This window comes from Rhodnius prolixus, unplaced genomic scaffold (genome assembly GCF_049639745.1).
Source record: "Rhodnius prolixus isolate KJV_2025 unplaced genomic scaffold, Rpr scaffold_8, whole genome shotgun sequence".
NCBI classification, from domain to species: domain Eukaryota; kingdom Metazoa; phylum Arthropoda; class Insecta; order Hemiptera; family Reduviidae; genus Rhodnius; species Rhodnius prolixus.
This window is the reverse complement of record NW_027411593.1, coordinates 32,736,712-32,755,042: the sequence shown is the minus strand read 5'-3', so window position 1 is coordinate 32,755,042 and position 18,331 is coordinate 32,736,712. Positions and strand designations below refer to the sequence as shown.

General features: G+C 31.1%; 1 protein-coding gene across 2 annotated transcripts in view; it reads right to left on the bottom strand.

Annotated features, from left to right (window-relative positions):
* LOC141451222 (polyamine-transporting ATPase 13A3-like) overlaps positions 1-18,331 on the bottom strand; it is a 268,590-nt gene that overhangs the window by 152,585 nt on the left and 97,674 nt on the right. The window lies entirely within an intron of this gene.

The window sequence follows — 18,331 nt, the reverse complement described above, 5'->3', positions numbered from 1 at the left end:
AGCTTCCGCACCCGTCCACGACACATTATTCGGTAGTTGAACGTTAGGCCACGCCTGAAAACTAGTCGTTTATCTTTATCGTAGAAAAAATAGTAAATGTAGAGCTCAAAACTGTACATCAATTTTGCTGAAATTTGAAACCCTTTATAATGGTTTTGTTCATGTAACAAAAATGTTTTGCTTCTAACAATTTTAAAGAGTGATCAGTACTAAACAATTTAGAAATATAATTTTAACTAGTTGTAGCAAAATTAAGAAAATTTAAATTTTGAATCAAACAAAAATTAAAAATGTTACTAAGGTTTATTAGTGTATAAATTTAACTAGAAATTACAAGTTGGTGTAAGAACATGTGTACACAACTCCAATGAAGCTGTGGAGACACGTGTTTGCTAGTAAAATGGCAGGACTTAACCATTACGATGCATTTAATAATGGAGTCACGTGAACTTACAAGAAAATTCACGTTTCAAAGTTTGCTTCTATTATAGTTTTGTTTGATTTTATTTAACCAAACTTCTCTGCTTATTGTTTAACTTCAATTGTGAGCTTCTACTTTAATTTGTTTATTAACAAAATTTCTTCTTTTTTAACTTTTAACACTTTTAAGTTAAAGATATGGTGTCGCTGTGTCTTCTTTATGGGTCGCATTTGCCCTTAGTAGAACGCTATTCAAAGTCCGTTTGTGACTCATTAAAACGATAACGTAATAAACTATATTCCTGTTCTTCGACTGAAGGGGCACCGCCTCCGCGATTTTCTCAGCGTTCGAGTCAATAGACAAATAACGCAATTGAAGAGTCATCACTGGGTGATAACTCCTCTAAGTCACTTCATCCCCTGCTCCTTAAGGAGATCTTCGCTTGTAGATGTAAATTTCAATTCAAACTGACAAAAAAATTCATTATTTCACTAAAAGTAAGAACTATATTTATTCAATTTTATATTTCAGATAAAAGAAACAGTTAATATTAAATATAACAGCTGATATCAGATATTACACGAAATGTTTTGAGAGGTTTATTGAGGTCACGCCCCTCAAGATAACAAGTTTTATTGAAATTTAGTGCTGTATGAATGTAAACTTCAGATAGAAAATAATTTTTCCTAACCTGAGTTCAAATTACAGTAAATCCACCTTGTCTGTAGTTGGGATTCAGTCCACATTCCAGGAGTGACATCTGCGAGTTTTACGGAAGTATCGTTTTTGTTGCTCAATGACAATAGATACCTTCAAACATGATAATTTTTAAGTTCGTCTAAATAATTAGGTATCCAATTATCCTGTTTTTTCCCACCATTTCAACGCACTTTAAACCATTAGCACTACAAAACAAAAGCAGTGTGGATGGGTCATCAGCAGTTGCTCACAACTCTCGTTTGAGTTGGGTCAACTTCCAAGCTACTTCAATTGACGCAACTCGTCCGCTGGTACGTAAGCTATTTTGAAGTCAAAATCTTTCGTTCAAAATTTTAGAACCACCATTGCGCAATTGCAGTTCGTCTTATTTGGTGCCCTAGACAAACAGCTTCAGCAACGGGATGTCCTGATTTTGATTCTCGACTCGACATAATGTTAAAATAATGATAATAATAAAAACAATGAACGAAATTTTGCTACTAGATAGCCGATCACACTATTATTGAAATAGTTAATCAGATAAACGCCTTGAGAAGTACACCAATTAAAATTCTGTAAAACTTTCCTCCCAAAAAAATTGAACAAATTGAAAGATAGAAACGTTCTGTTCCATATGAATAAATAGGTTTCGTGACCGTAAATTGTTAAACTAAGGATTCAAGATTGGCGAGGAATCGGTCAAATAAAAAACAAACTCGCCTTTTTGTCAACGTTTCGACAAATATATTGTCTTCTTCAGGGCCTGGATATTACAAATACAAAACAATTTACGAACTGTTTATTTTTGTATTACTGATTTTTATATGTTACTGATTCTGTAAATTGTTTTGTATTTGTAATATCCAGGCCCTGAAGAAGGCAATATATTTGTCGAAACGTTGGCAAAAAGAAAGTTTGTTTTTTATTTGACCAATTCCTCGCCTATCTTGAATCCTTAGTTCTGTTCCATAGTTGATCTATTTTAATTTTTAATGTTTTTAACTTGAACGACTTGTTTAATTGCAGCAGGTTGTCTCCCAACTTTTGGGCAAAACTGTTTAGCTTTCACTTCCGCCGTAGTGCCAATCTTCTAAGCACAGAACAATAGATAATCGTTTACGAAGTTGAGGAGCAGAAGTAATACATTGTATACTTCATAGTTGGTATAATATGTGATAGATTGCTTATCGTGGTCATGAGTAAATATTATTTTAAAAATGAACGGTGTTCACGAGAGTAGTGGAAATGGTTTTAGATCATTTTAGAGGTTTAAGTTTTCTTTTTTTGCAGACGACAGCGCAACGGACTAAAGAAAGAGAGAGAGGGTTTATTGTAAAGATCCGTTTGGATGTTAAGAGAGGATGCCAACGGCCATGCCGTGAAATTGCCTCGAGATTCAACAAAATTGGATTTAAGGGAAGCAAGTGAGTGAGCTAGAAGGATGGACTGGAAGGGTGAACCGAGATTGTAAGTGAGTGGTTGCTTAGATAACTGTGTTCCCCAGGATGCTGAGCTTCGCCACTAAGATGGCAGATTGTAAACAGTTTGCATGAAGCGAGCTTGCTGCTACTAGGAGGTAAGCTACATAATTCGCTTAAGTCAAACATCATCCTTGCCAACGTTGCTGCAAGCGAATGTTCATATTTAAAAAAATCTTATGAATATTTTTAAACTAATTAGTTTAAAAGGCACCAAAATGCCGAAAAAGACTGAATTTTCCTCAGAATTTTTCATAAAATGGAACTTTTCTAACCGGAAATCCTCTTATTTTAAATAAAACAAAAACGAGGAAGTGGAAACCAGATTTTATCCAGCTATTTACGTGAAAATAAGAAAAATAATATTAGCATTTTTTGTTAAAGCCATTAATCTGATCTAATTTAGCAGTTAAGGAAAGAAATACAATCACATTCCTGTCTTATTTAGCTTTTTTCCTAATTATTGCTTTCTGTAGTCCATTTAATTAAGTGCTGATCTCTTTTGTTTACAACAAAATTTCGCATCTCATCTCATTCTGCGTCCTGTAAAATTTCTACATCATCGAATCCAATGGTGGATCTATTATTCCTTAATATGATTCTCATAAAATAGTTAAGACAAGCTAATTTTGGAATCACAGAATTGTATCGACGATTCCATTCTGGTCAACTCATCCGCGCTTTCTATACCTACAAACTTAAAAAGTCGAATATCCAATTCACATTATTATTTTGAATGAGGCATGAAGTTTTCTATTACGATCTCCCACTAATTTGGTGATCTAACAAGACGTTCTCTAAGCAGTCAACGCTATCCGAAAGAAGAATTGGATCTATCGTAATCTTAGTGCTACCCCTACAAGATGACAGCAATCACCTTAATCTCAAGACCCAAAGAACTTCTCTCGTTCAATATGTTATTCAATCTCCAGCTGCAGACAGGCGACAACGCTCAAAATAGTCATTAATCTCCTCTCGACAAGCAGAAGAGGCCCAACCTTGGCATAAGTATAAATTACTTTCATATGGAGACAAGGTTCTAGAATAGATTTATGTGCATAGCTCCCGTTGATTTTAACAAGCTATTTCGAGCTATAATTATGTCAAAGTTCATGAAAATTAAATTCTCTAACCAGTTAACTGTTTATGACGAAGATATTCGTCATGAAAAGAGTGCAAAATTTTGTGTTATGAGGAGTATATTCGTCACGTGTTTTTAGTAGTGACCATCGGCAGTTAATTTTGCAATTTTAGTTACAACTAAAAATATTCGTCAATTTATTTTTGATGTTTTTGGTTCCTATTTATGTTAATATAAATAAAGGAATAAATTTATATGAAATAAATTATGAAAAAAGTATAAAAGTAATTTCATTGCAAACCAGTTTCATATCAAACATACTCTGGGTTTGACGAATATATTCGTCATCGCTTATTTTCGTACGACGTACGAAGGGGACACCTTTTCCAACAAGATCGAAACAGTTAACTGGTTAAAGCATGCTGAAACAGGTATTTAATTTAGAAACAGAACTATTAGAGAACTAGCTTACTGTTTTGGCACAAGAATTTGTGATAGACTATTAAATTTTCATGATATACAATTTATTTTCTCCAAATTAAAGTATTTCCTCTTGATATCCTTGGAATAATAGGTTATTTTGTTTTTTGCGCTCTTAAAGTAGAAAAATGATGAAAAATGATATTAAAGGAACGGCTAGTAAAAAAATTAGTGGAAGAAGAATGAAAAACAGAAAAAGATGAAGGCATGAAGAAGGAATATAAGCAATAGCCGCCGCAGGGGTTGTAAACACCCTTTTACAGCACACTTAACTCGGCTCTATCCCTGTCTTCCCAACAGACCTGAAGAAATAAAACTCATACTCCAAATATCATTCCTACTTCTTTTCTTCTTACATTTATATTCCCTCATTTATCCCTAGAGAATAAGTTCTTTCTTATTAAATTTAATGTATTTTTTTTCCTTTAATTTTACTAATTTTCAGTTCATTATAGGCCACACTAGAAGTCCTTAAAAATGAAGTAATTTTGTTTATTTGATTGCTAATGAAGAAGCTGAAGGTTGTTTGCTCATTCACATCTAAATAACCTTTTTCTTTTCAATTTTTCACGGATTCTAACGGAAAACCTGAAATTCCCATAAAGCTTTTCCAAAGTAAAATTAGGTTTAAAGTTTTGAATTTATTTTCACAAGTTCCTTGAGATTTAAATGAATAAATAAAGATATGTTTAGTGATGAGATTAAGTTCTAGTTTCCATCTATGAATTCATTTAGGATTTGTGATCCATTAAATAAAATTTACTAGAAGCGATTCAAAAGTTATCGAACTAACTATTTTGTGCACAGATCTATAAATGAAGAAGATATAAGGGGTTGAAAATTTTTTAGGTCATGAAATTCTGTAAAATTATGGCCGTTCTATATCTCCCACTGTGAACCACGTATTGGTATGAAATTTTGTACTCTTGTACACTTTGTTTTACTCAATTATAAGCTGTAGTTATTTTGTGCACAGATCTATAAATATAGAAGATATAAAGGGTTGAAAATTTTTAGGGTCATGAAATTCTGTAAAATTATGGCCGTTCTATATCTCCCACTGTGAACCACGTATTAGTATGAAATTTTGTTCTCTTATACACCTTGTTTTTCTCAATTATAAACTATAGTTATTTTGTGCACAGATCTATAAATGTAGAAGATATAAAGGGTTGAAAATTTTTTGGGTCATGAAATTCTGTAAAATTATGGCCGTTCTATATCTCCCACTGTGAACCACGTTTTCGTATGGAATTTTGTTCTCTTATACACTTTGTTTTTCTCAATTATAAACTATAGTTATTTTGTGCACAGATCTATAAATGTAGAAGATATAAAGGGTTGAAAATTTTTTGGGTCATGAAATTCTGTAAAATTATGGCCATTCTATATCTCCCACTGTGAACCACGTATTGGTATGAAATTTTGTTCTCTTGTACACTTTGTTTTACTCAATTATAAGCTGTAGTTATTTTGTGCACAGATCTATAAATGTAGAAGATATAAAGGGTTGAAAATTTTTTGGGTCATGAAATTCTGTAAAATTGTGGCCGTTCAATATCTCCCAACGTGAACCACGTTTTCGTATGGAATTTTGTTCTCTTATACACCTTGTTTTTCTCAATTATAAACTATAGTTATTTTGTGCACAGATATATAAATGTAGAAGATATAAAGGGTTGAAAATTTTTTGGGTCATGAAATTCTGTAAAATTATGGCCGTTCTATATCTCCCACTGTGAACCACGTTTTCGTATGGAATTTTGTTCTCTTATACACTTTGTTTTACTGAATTATAAACTATAGTTATTTTGTGCACAGATCTATAAATGTAGAAAATATAAAGGGTTGAAAATTTTTTGGGTCATGAAATTCTGTAAACTTATGGCCGTTCTAAATCTCCCACTGTGAACCACGTTTTCGTATGGAATTTTGTTCTCTTATACACTTTGTTTTTCTCAATTATAAACTATAGTTATTTTGTGCACAGATCTATAAATGTAGAAGATATAAAGGGTTGAAAATTTTTTGGGTCATGAAATTCTGTAAAATTGTGGCCGTTCTATATCTCCCACTGTGAACCACGTTTTCGTATGGAATTTTGTTCTCTTGTACACTTTGTTTTACTCAATTATAAACTATAGTTATTTTGTGCACAGATCTATAAATGAAGAAGATATAAAGGGTTGAAAATTTTTTGGGTCATGAAATTCTGTAAAATTGTGGCCGTTCAATATCTCCCAACGTAAACCACGTTTTCGTATGGAATTTAGTTTTCTTATACACTTTGTTTTTCTGAATTATAAACTATAGTTATTTTGTGCACAGATCTATAAATGTAGAAAATATAAAGGGTTGAAAATTTTTTGGGTCATGAAATTCTGTAAAATTATGGCCGTTCTATATCTCCCAACGTGAACCACGTTTTCGTATGGAATTTTGTTCTCTTATACACTTTGTTTTTCTGAATTATAAACTATAGTTATTTTGTGCACAGATCTATAAATGTAGAAGATATAAAGGGTTGAAAATTTTTTGGGTCATGAAATTCTGTAAAATTATGGCCGTTCTATATCTCCCACTGTGAACCACGTATTGGTATGAAATTTTGTCTCTTGTACACTTTGTTTTACTCAATTATAAGCTGTAGTTATTTTGTGCACAGATCTATAAAAAATGTAGAAGATTTGAAGGGTTGAAAATTTTTTGGGTCATGAAATTCTGTAAATTTATGGTTGTTCTATATCTCCCACTGTGAACCACGTATTGGTATGAAATTTTGTTCTCCTGTACACTTTGTTTTACTCAATTATAAACTGTAGTTATTTTGTGCACAGATCTATAAATGTAGAAAATATAAAGGGTTGAAAATTTTTTGGGTCATGAAATTCTGTAAAATTATGGCCGTTCTATATCTCCCACTGTGAACCACGTTTTCGTATGGAATTTTGTTCTCTTATACACTTTGTTTTTCTCAATTATAAACTATAGTTATTTTGTGCACAGATCTATAAATGTAGAAGATATAAAGGGTTGAAAATTTTTTGGGTCATGAAATTCTGTAAAATTGTGGCCGTTCTATATCTCCCACTGTGAACCACGTTTTCGTATGGAATTTTGTTCTCTTGTACACTTTGTTTTACTCAATTATAAACTATAGTTATTTTGTGCACAGATCTATAAATGTAGAAAATATAAAGGGTTGAAAATTTTTTGGGTCATGAAATTCTGTAAAATTATGGCCGTTCTATATCTCCCAACGTGAACCACGTTTTCGTATGAAATTTTGTTCTCTTGTACACTTTGTTTTACTCAATTATAAGCTGTAGTTATTTTGTGCACAGATCTATAAATGTAGAAGATATAAAGGGTTGAAAATTTTTTGGGTCATGAAATTCTGTAAAATTGTGGCCGTTCAATATCTCCCAACGTGAACCACGTTTTCGTATGGAATTTTGTTCTCTTATACACCTTGTTTTTCTCAATTATAAACTATAGTTATTTTGTGCACAGATATATAAATGTAGAAGATATAAAGGGTTGAAAATTTTTTGGGTCATGAAATTCTGTAAAATTATGGCCGTTCTATATCTCCTACTGTGAACCACGTTTTCGTATGGAATTTTGTTCTCTTATACACTTTGTTTTACTGAATTATAAACTATAGTTATTTTGTGCACAGATCTATAAATGTAGAAAATATAAAGGGTTGAAAATTTTTTGGGTCATGAAATTCTGTAAAATTATGGCCGTTCTAAATCTCCCACAGTGAACCACGTTTTCGTATGGAATTTTGTTCTCTTATACACTTTGTTTTTCTCAATTATAAACTATAGTTATTTTGTGCACAGATCTATAAATGTAGAAGATATAAAGGGTTGAAAATTTTTTGGGTCATGAAATTCTGTAAAATTGTGGCCGTTCTATATCTCCCACTGTGAACCACGTTTTCGTATGGAATTTTGTTCTCTTGTACACTTTGTTTTACTCAATTATAAACTATAGTTATTTTGTGCACAGATCTATAACTGTAGAAGATATAAAGGGTTGAAAATTTTTTGGGTCATGAAATTCTGTAAAATTGTGGCCGTTCTATATCTCCCAACGTGAACCACGTTTTCGTATGGAATTTTGTTTTCTTATACACTTTGTTTTTCTGAATTATAAACTATAGTTATTTTGTGCACAGATCTATAAATGTAGAAAATATAAAGGGTTGAAAATTTTTTGGGTCATGAAATTCTGTAAAATTATGGCCGTTCTATATCTCCCAACGTGAACCACGTTTTCGTATGGAATTTTGTTCTCTTATACACTTTGTTTTTCTGAATTATAAACTATAGTTATTTTGTACACAGATCTATAAATGTAGAAGATATGAAGGGTTGAAAATTTTTTGGGTCATGAAATTCTGTAAAATTATGGCCGTTCTATATCTCCCACTGTGAACCACGTATTGGTATGAAATTTTGTTCTCTTGTACACTTTGTTTTACTCAATTATAAGCTGTAGTTATTTTGTGCACAGATCTATAAATGTAGAAAATATAACGGGTTGAAAATTTTTTAGGTCATGAAATTCTGTAAAATTATGGCCGTTCTATATCTCCCAACGTGAACCACGTTTTCGTATGGAATTTTGTTCTCTTATACACTTTGTTTTTCTGAATTATAAACTATAGTTATTTTGTGCACAGATCTATAAATGTAGAAGATATAAAGGGTTGAAAATTTTTTGGGTCATGAAATTCTGTAAAATTATGGCCGTTCTATATCTCCCACTGTGAACCACGTATTGGTATGAAATTTTGTCTCTTGTACACTTTGTTTTACTCAATTATAAGCTGTAGTTATTTTGTGCAAAGATCTATAAATGTAGAAGATATAAAGGGTTGAAAATTTTTTGGGTCATGAAATTCTGTAAAATTATGGCCGTTCTATATCTCCCACTGTGAACCACGTATTGGTATGAAATTTTGTTCTCTTGTACACTTTGTTTTACTCAATTATAAGCTGTAGTTATTTTGTGCAGTGATCTATAAATGTAGAAGATATAAAGGGTTGAAAATTTTTTGGTCATGAAATTCTGTAAAATTATGGCCGTTCTATATCTCCCACTGTGAACCACGTATTGGTATGAAATTTTGTTCTTTTGTACACTTTGTTTTACTCAATTATAAGCTGTAGTTATTTTGTGCACAGATCTATAAATGTAGAAGATATAAAGGGTTGAAAATTTTTTGGGTCATGAAATTCTGTAAAATTATGGCCGTTCTATATCTCCCACTGTGAACCACGTTTTCGTATGGAATTTTGTTCTCTTATACACTTTGTTTTTCTCAATTATAAACTATAGTTATTTTGTGCACAGATCTATAAATGTAGAAGATATAAAGGGTTGAAAATTTTTTGGGTCATGAAATTCTGTAAAATTATGGCCGTTCTATATCTCCCACTGTGAACCACGTTTTCGTATGGAATTTTGTTCTCTTATACACTTTGTTTTACTGAATTATAAACTATAGTTATTTTGTGCACAGATCTACAAATGTAGAAAATATAAAGGGTTGAAAATTTTTTGGGTCATGAAATTCTGTAAAATTATGGCCGTTCTAAATCTCCCACTGTGAACCACGTTTTCGTATGGAATTTTGTTCTCTTATACACTTTGTTTTTCTCAATTATAAACTATAGTTATTTTGTGCACAGATCTATAAATGTAGAAGATATAAAGGGTTGAAAATTTTTTGGGTCATGAAATTCTGTAAAATTATGGCCGTTCTATATCTCCCACTGTGAACCACGTATTGGTATGAAATTTTGTCTCTTGTACACTTTGTTTTACTCAATTATAAACTATAGTTATTTTGTGCACAGATCTATAAATGTAGAAGATATGAAGGGTTGAAAATTTTTTGGGTCATGAAATTCTGTAAAATTATGGCCGTTCTATATCTCCCACTGTGAACCACGTATTGGTATGAAATTTTGTTCTCTTGTACACTTTGTTTTACTCAATTATAAGCTGTAGTTATTTTGTGCACAGATCTATAAATGTAGAAAATATAACGGGTTGAAAATTTTTTGGGTCATGAAATTCTGTAAAATTATGGCCGTTCTATATCTCCCAACGTGAACCACGTTTTCGTATGGAATTTTGTTCTCTTATACACTTTGTTTTTCTGAATTATAAACTATAGTTATTTTGTGCACAGATCTATAAATGTAGAAGATATAAAGGGTTGAAAATTTTTTGGGTCATGAAATTCTGTAAAATTATGGCCGTTCTATATCTCCCACTGTGAACCACGTATTGGTATGAAATTTTGTCTCTTGTACACTTTGTTTTACTCAATTATAAGCTGTAGTTATTTTGTGCACAGATCTATAAAAAATGTAGAAGATTTAAAAGGTAGAAAATTTTTTGGGTCATGAAATTCTGTAAATTTATGGCCGTTCTATATCTCCCACTGTGAACCACGTATTGGTATGAAATTTTGTTCTCTTGTACACTTTGTTTTACTCAATTATAAACTGTAGTTATTTTGTGCACAGATCTATAAATGTAGAAGATATAAAGGGTTGAAAATTTTTTGGGTCATGAAATTCTGTAAAATTATGGCCGTTCTATATCTCCCACTGTGAACCACGTTTTCGTATGGAATTTTGTTCTCTTATACACTTTGTTTTTCTCAATTATAAACTATAGTTATTTTGTGCACAGATCTATAAATGTAGAAGATATAAAGGGTTGAAAATTTTTTGGGTCATGAAATTCTTTAAAATTGTGGCCGTTCAATATCTCCCAACGTGAACCACGTTTTCGTATGGAATTTTGTTCTCTTATACACCTTGTTTTTCTCAATTATAAACTATAGTTATTTTGTGCACAGATATATAAATGTAGACGATATAAATGGTTGAAAATTTTTTGGGTCATGAAATTCTGTAAAATTATGGCCGTTCTATATCTCCCACTGTGAACCACGTTTTCGTATGGAATTTTGTTCCCTTATACACTTTGTTTTACTGAATTATAAACTATAGTTATTTTGTGCACAGATCTATAAATGTAGAAAATATAAAGGGTTGAAAATTTTTTGGGTCATGAAATTCTGTAAAATTATGGCCGTTCTAAATCTCCCACTGTGAACCACGTTTTCGTATGGAATTTTGTTCTCTTATACACTTTGTTTTTCTCAATTATAAACTATAGTTATTTTGTGCACAGATCTATAAATGTAGAAGATATAAAGGGTTGAAAATTTTTTGGGTCATGAAATTCTGTAAAATTGTGGCCGTTCTATATCTCCCACTGTGAACCACCTTTTCGTATGGAATTTTGTTCTCTTGTACACTGTTTTACTCAATTATAAACTATAGTTATTTTGTGCACAGATCTATAAATGTAGAAGATATAAAGGGTTGAAAATTTTTTGGGTCATGAAATTCTGTAAAATTATGGCCGTTCTATATCTCCCACTGTGAACCACGTATTGGTATGAAATTTTGTTCTCTTGTACACTTTGTTTTACTCAATTATAAGCTGTAGTTATTTTGTGCACAGATCTATAAATGTAGAAGATATAAAGGGTTGAAAATTTTTTGGGTCATGAAATTCTGTAAAATTATGGCCGTTCTATATCTCCCAACGTGAACCACGTTTTCGTATGGAATTTTGTTCTCTTATACACTTTGTTTTTCTGAATTATAAACTATAGTTATTTTGTGCACAGATCTATAAATGTAGAAGATATAAAGGGTTGAAAATTTTTTGGGTCATGAAATTCTGTAAAATTATGGCCGTTCTATATCTCCCACTGTGAACCACGTATTGGTATGAAATTTTGTCTCTTGTACCCTTTGTTTTACTCAATTATAAGCTGTAGTTATTTTGTGCACAGATCTATAAAAAATGTAGAAGATTTAAAAGGTAGAAAATTTTTTGGGTCATGAAATTCTGTAAATTTATGGCCGTTCTATATCTCCCACTGTGAACCACGTATTGGTATGAAATTTTGTTCTCTTGTACACTTTGTTTTACTCAATTATAAACTGTAGTTATTTTGTGCACAGATCTATAAATGTAGAAGATATAAAGGGTTGAAAATTTTTTGGGTCATGAAATTCTGTAAAATTATGGCCGTTCTATATCTCCCACTGTGAACCACGTTTTCGTATGGAATTTTGTTCTCTTATACACTTTGTTTTTCTCAATTATAAACTATAGTTATTTTGTGCACAGATCTATAACTGTAGAAGATATAAAGGGTTGAAAATTTTTTGGGTCATGAAATTCTGTAAAATTGTGGCCGTTCTATATCTCCCAACGTGAACCACGTTTTCGTATGGAATTTTGTTTTCTTATACACTTTGTTTTTCTGAATTATAAACTATAGTTATTTTGTGCACAGATCTATAAATGTAGAAAATATAAAGGGTTGAAAATTTTTTGGGTCATGAAATTCTGTAAAATTATGGCCGTTCTATATCTCCCAACGTGAACCACGTTTTCGTATGGAATTTTGTTCTCTTATACACTTTGTTTTTCTGAATTATAAACTATAGTTATTTTGTACACAGATCTATAAATGTAGAAGATATGAAGGGTTGAAAATTTTTTGGGTCATGAAATTCTGTAAAATTATGGCCGTTCTATATCTCCCACTGTGAACCACGTATTGGTATGAAATTTTGTTCTCTTGTACACTTTGTTTTACTCAATTATAAGCTGTAGTTATTTTGTGCACAGATCTATAAATGTAGAAAATATAACGGGTTGAAAATTTTTTAGGTCATGAAATTCTGTAAAATTATGGCCGTTCTATATCTCCCAACGTGAACCACGTTTTCGTATGGAATTTTGTTCTCTTATACACTTTGTTTTTCTGAATTATAAACTATAGTTATTTTGTGCACAGATCTATAAATGTAGAAGATATAAAGGGTTGAAAATTTTTTGGGTCATGAAATTCTGTAAAATTATGGCCGTTCTATATCTCCCACTGTGAACCACGTATTGGTATGAAATTTTGTCTCTTGTACACTTTGTTTTACTCAATTATAAGCTGTAGTTATTTTGTGCAAAGATCTATAAATGTAGAAGATATAAAGGGTTGAAAATTTTTTGGGTCATGAAATTCTGTAAAATTATGGCCGTTCTATATCTCCCACTGTGAACCACGTATTGGTATGAAATTTTGTTCTCTTGTACACTTTGTTTTACTCAATTATAAGCTGTAGTTATTTTGTGCAGTGATCTATAAATGTAGAAGATATAAAGGGTTGAAAATTTTTTGGTCATGAAATTCTGTAAAATTATGGCCGTTCTATATCTCCCACTGTGAACCACGTATTGGTATGAAATTTTGTTCTTTTGTACACTTTGTTTTACTCAATTATAAGCTGTAGTTATTTTGTGCACAGATCTATAAATGTAGAAGATATAAAGGGTTGAAAATTTTTTGGGTCATGAAATTCTGTAAAATTATGGCCGTTCTATATCTCCCACTGTGAACCACGTTTTCGTATGGAATTTTGTTCTCTTATACACTTTGTTTTTCTCAATTATAAACTATAGTTATTTTGTGCACAGATCTATAAATGTAGAAGATATAAAGGGTTGAAAATTTTTTGGGTCATGAAATTCTGTAAAATTATGGCCGTTCTATATCTCCCACTGTGAACCACGTTTTCGTATGGAATTTTGTTCTCTTATACACTTTGTTTTACTGAATTATAAACTATAGTTATTTTGTGCACAGATCTACAAATGTAGAAAATATAAAGGGTTGAAAATTTTTTGGGTCATGAAATTCTGTAAAATTATGGCCGTTCTAAATCTCCCACTGTGAACCACGTTTTCGTATGGAATTTTGTTCTCTTATACACTTTGTTTTTCTCAATTATAAACTATAGTTATTTTGTGCACAGATCTATAAATGTAGAAGATATAAAGGGTTGAAAATTTTTTGGGTCATGAAATTCTGTAAAATTATGGCCGTTCTATATCTCCCACTGTGAACCACGTATTGGTATGAAATTTTGTCTCTTGTACACTTTGTTTTACTCAATTATAAACTATAGTTATTTTGTGCACAGATCTATAAATGTAGAAGATATGAAGGGTTGAAAATTTTTTGGGTCATGAAATTCTGTAAAATTATGGCCGTTCTATATCTCCCACTGTGAACCACGTATTGGTATGAAATTTTGTTCTCTTGTACACTTTGTTTTACTCAATTATAAGCTGTAGTTATTTTGTGCACAGATCTATAAATGTAGAAAATATAACGGGTTGAAAATTTTTTGGGTCATGAAATTCTGTAAAATTATGGCCGTTCTATATCTCCCAACGTGAACCACGTTTTCGTATGGAATTTTGTTCTCTTATACACTTTGTTTTTCTGAATTATAAACTATAGTTATTTTGTGCACAGATCTATAAATGTAGAAGATATAAAGGGTTGAAAATTTTTTGGGTCATGAAATTCTGTAAAATTATGGCCGTTCTATATCTCCCACTGTGAACCACGTATTGGTATGAAATTTTGTCTCTTGTACACTTTGTTTTACTCAATTATAAGCTGTAGTTATTTTGTGCACAGATCTATAAAAAATGTAGAAGATTTAAAAGGTAGAAAATTTTTTGGGTCATGAAATTCTGTAAATTTATGGCCGTTCTATATCTCCCACTGTGAACCACGTATTGGTATGAAATTTTGTTCTCTTGTACACTTTGTTTTACTCAATTATAAACTGTAGTTATTTTGTGCACAGATCTATAAATGTAGAAGATATAAAGGGTTGAAAATTTTTTGGGTCATGAAATTCTGTAAAATTATGGCCGTTCTATATCTCCCACTGTGAACCACGTTTTCGTATGGAATTTTGTTCTCTTATACACTTTGTTTTTCTCAATTATAAACTATAGTTATTTTGTGCACAGATCTATAAATGTAGAAGATATAAAGGGTTGAAAATTTTTTGGGTCATGAAATTCTTTAAAATTGTGGCCGTTCAATATCTCCCAACGTGAACCACGTTTTCGTATGGAATTTTGTTCTCTTATACACCTTGTTTTTCTCAATTATAAACTATAGTTATTTTGTGCACAGATATATAAATGTAGACGATATAAATGGTTGAAAATTTTTTGGGTCATGAAATTCTGTAAAATTATGGCCGTTCTATATCTCCCACTGTGAACCACGTTTTCGTATGGAATTTTGTTCCCTTATACACTTTGTTTTACTGAATTATAAACTATAGTTATTTTGTGCACAGATCTATAAATGTAGAAAATATAAAGGGTTGAAAATTTTTTGGGTCATGAAATTCTGTAAAATTATGGCCGTTCTAAATCTCCCACTGTGAACCACGTTTTCGTATGGAATTTTGTTCTCTTATACACTTTGTTTTTCTCAATTATAAACTATAGTTATTTTGTGCACAGATCTATAAATGTAGAAGATATAAAGGGTTGAAAATTTTTTGGGTCATGAAATTCTGTAAAATTGTGGCCGTTCTATATCTCCCACTGTGAACCACCTTTTCGTATGGAATTTTGTTCTCTTGTACACTGTTTTACTCAATTATAAACTATAGTTATTTTGTGCACAGATCTATAAATGTAGAAGATATAAAGGGTTGAAAATTTTTTGGGTCATGAAATTCTGTAAAATTATGGCCGTTCTATATCTCCCACTGTGAACCACGTATTGGTATGAAATTTTGTTCTCTTGTACACTTTGTTTTACTCAATTATAAGCTGTAGTTATTTTGTGCACAGATCTATAAATGTAGAAGATATAAAGGGTTGAAAATTTTTTGGGTCATGAAATTCTGTAAAATTATGGCCGTTCTATATCTCCCAACGTGAACCACGTTTTCGTATGGAATTTTGTTCTCTTATACACTTTGTTTTTCTGAATTATAAACTATAGTTATTTTGTGCACAGATCTATAAATGTAGAAGATATAAAGGGTTGAAAATTTTTTGGGTCATGAAATTCTGTAAAATTATGGCCGTTCTATATCTCCCACTGTGAACCACGTATTGGTATGAAATTTTGTCTCTTGTACCCTTTGTTTTACTCAATTATAAGCTGTAGTTATTTTGTGCACAGATCTATAAAAAATGTAGAAGATTTAAAAGGTAGAAAATTTTTTGGGTCATGAAATTCTGTAAATTTATGGCCGTTCTATATCTCCCACTGTGAACCACGTATTGGTATGAAATTTTGTTCTCTTGTACACTTTGTTTTACTCAATTATAAACTGTAGTTATTTTGTGCACAGATCTATAAATGTAGAAGATATAAAGGGTTGAAAATTTTTTGGGTCATGAAATTCTGTAAAATTATGGCCGTTCTATATCTCCCACTGTGAACCACGTTTTCGTATGGAATTTTGTTCTCTTATACACTTTGTTTTTCTCAATTATAAACTATAGTTATTTTGTGCACAGATCTATAAATGTAGAAGATATAAAGGGTTGAAAATTTTTTGGGTCATGAAATTCTTTAAAATTGTGGCCGTTCAATATCTCCCAACGTGAACCACGTTTTCGTATGGAATTTTGTTCTCTTATACACCTTGTTTTTCTCAATTATAAACTATAGTTATTTTGTGCACAGATATATAAATGTAGACGATATAAATGGTTGAAAATTTTTTGGGTCATGAAATTCTGTAAAATTATGGCCGTTCTATATCTCCCACTGTGAACCACGTTTTCGTATGGAATTTTGTTCCCTTATACACTTTGTTTTACTGAATTATAAACTATAGTTATTTTGTGCACAGATCTATAAATGTAGAAAATATAAAGGGTTGAAAATTTTTTGGGTCATGAAATTCTGTAAAATTATGGCCGTTCTATATCTCCCAACGTGAACCACGTTTTCGTATGGAATTTTGTTCTCTTATACACTTTGTTTTTCTGAATTATAAACTATAGTTATTTTGTGCACAGATCTATAAATGTAGAAGATATAAAGGGTTGAAAATTTTTTGGGTCCGATTCTGGTTTAACCATTGGCAATGTTTGGTTTTAAAAATTTAATCTCTCAAATTTTGATTAAATTAAAAAATTTAATCGTCCAAAGTAATTAAAACTAAATTTGGAATTTAATTCAATCAATTAAAATTATGATTATGATAATTAAATAAAATAGCAGTTTCTAACGAAATACTGTTTCGATTTAATAAGTTACAGCAAGTCAACTGTATCCAGGGCTAGATTTTCCTGTAGGCTAACTAGGCTTCAGCCTAGGGCCTCAAGATCAAGAGGGCCCTACATTCAAATTGTTAGCAAAATTAAAATTACACGATTCTAAAAACAGTTACCAATAAAACACTGTTTTTGTGATGTATCAATGTAGTGATGTACTTTATTATCTCTCATGTAAACTTAAAAATGGGAGGTGAAAAAGCCTCATAAGTGGATTAGTCTAGGGGGTCTCTTTTCATCTGAATCCGGCCCTGACTGTACCTATCAATCATACCTAGTTTTTCACTCGTTATTTTTAAATTCAATTTGAACTGAAAGAAAATTGTAAGATTGAAAAAATTGTTCTTTGCTAATTCCTTTTTCATAAACAGTTACTTGTTATTAGCTGTGCGGAATTTGTAAATTTCTTATTCTTCTGAGACGACAAATTCCTAATTTTAATTGTATTTACTGATGCTTTTGTTTGTCAAAAGTAATAAAAAGTAGGAAAATAAGAAATCCATTTTATTAAGCGTTAAAGAGGGCGTGGCATAATAAACATGGTGGTAGGCGTGGTTTAATAAATAATTCTAGCTTTTGATTGGCTCTGCAACCGACCCACTTTTTACACTTCCCTTCTTCATTGTGAATGGCCAATTCTTTATTATCAATTATTTCTATGAAAAAGAAAAGTTTAATTATTTTTACCAATTTTCCCCCCGTAGGTATTTAATGAAAAATCAAATTATGCAATAAAAAAATTTTCTCAAAAAAAACAAAAAAATTTAAAGATTTTTCTAGCCTAATGTCTCTGTTTCTGCACTCATAATGTAAGAGTAAACAGAAAATTGGGAAAAATGGTTGCGAAGTAGGTAAAAGAAAATTGCGGTTCATGTTTCATGTTCACCTATTGTTCTCCACCATTTTCTATATCTATTTGCAAAGAGATGTTATTTAAAG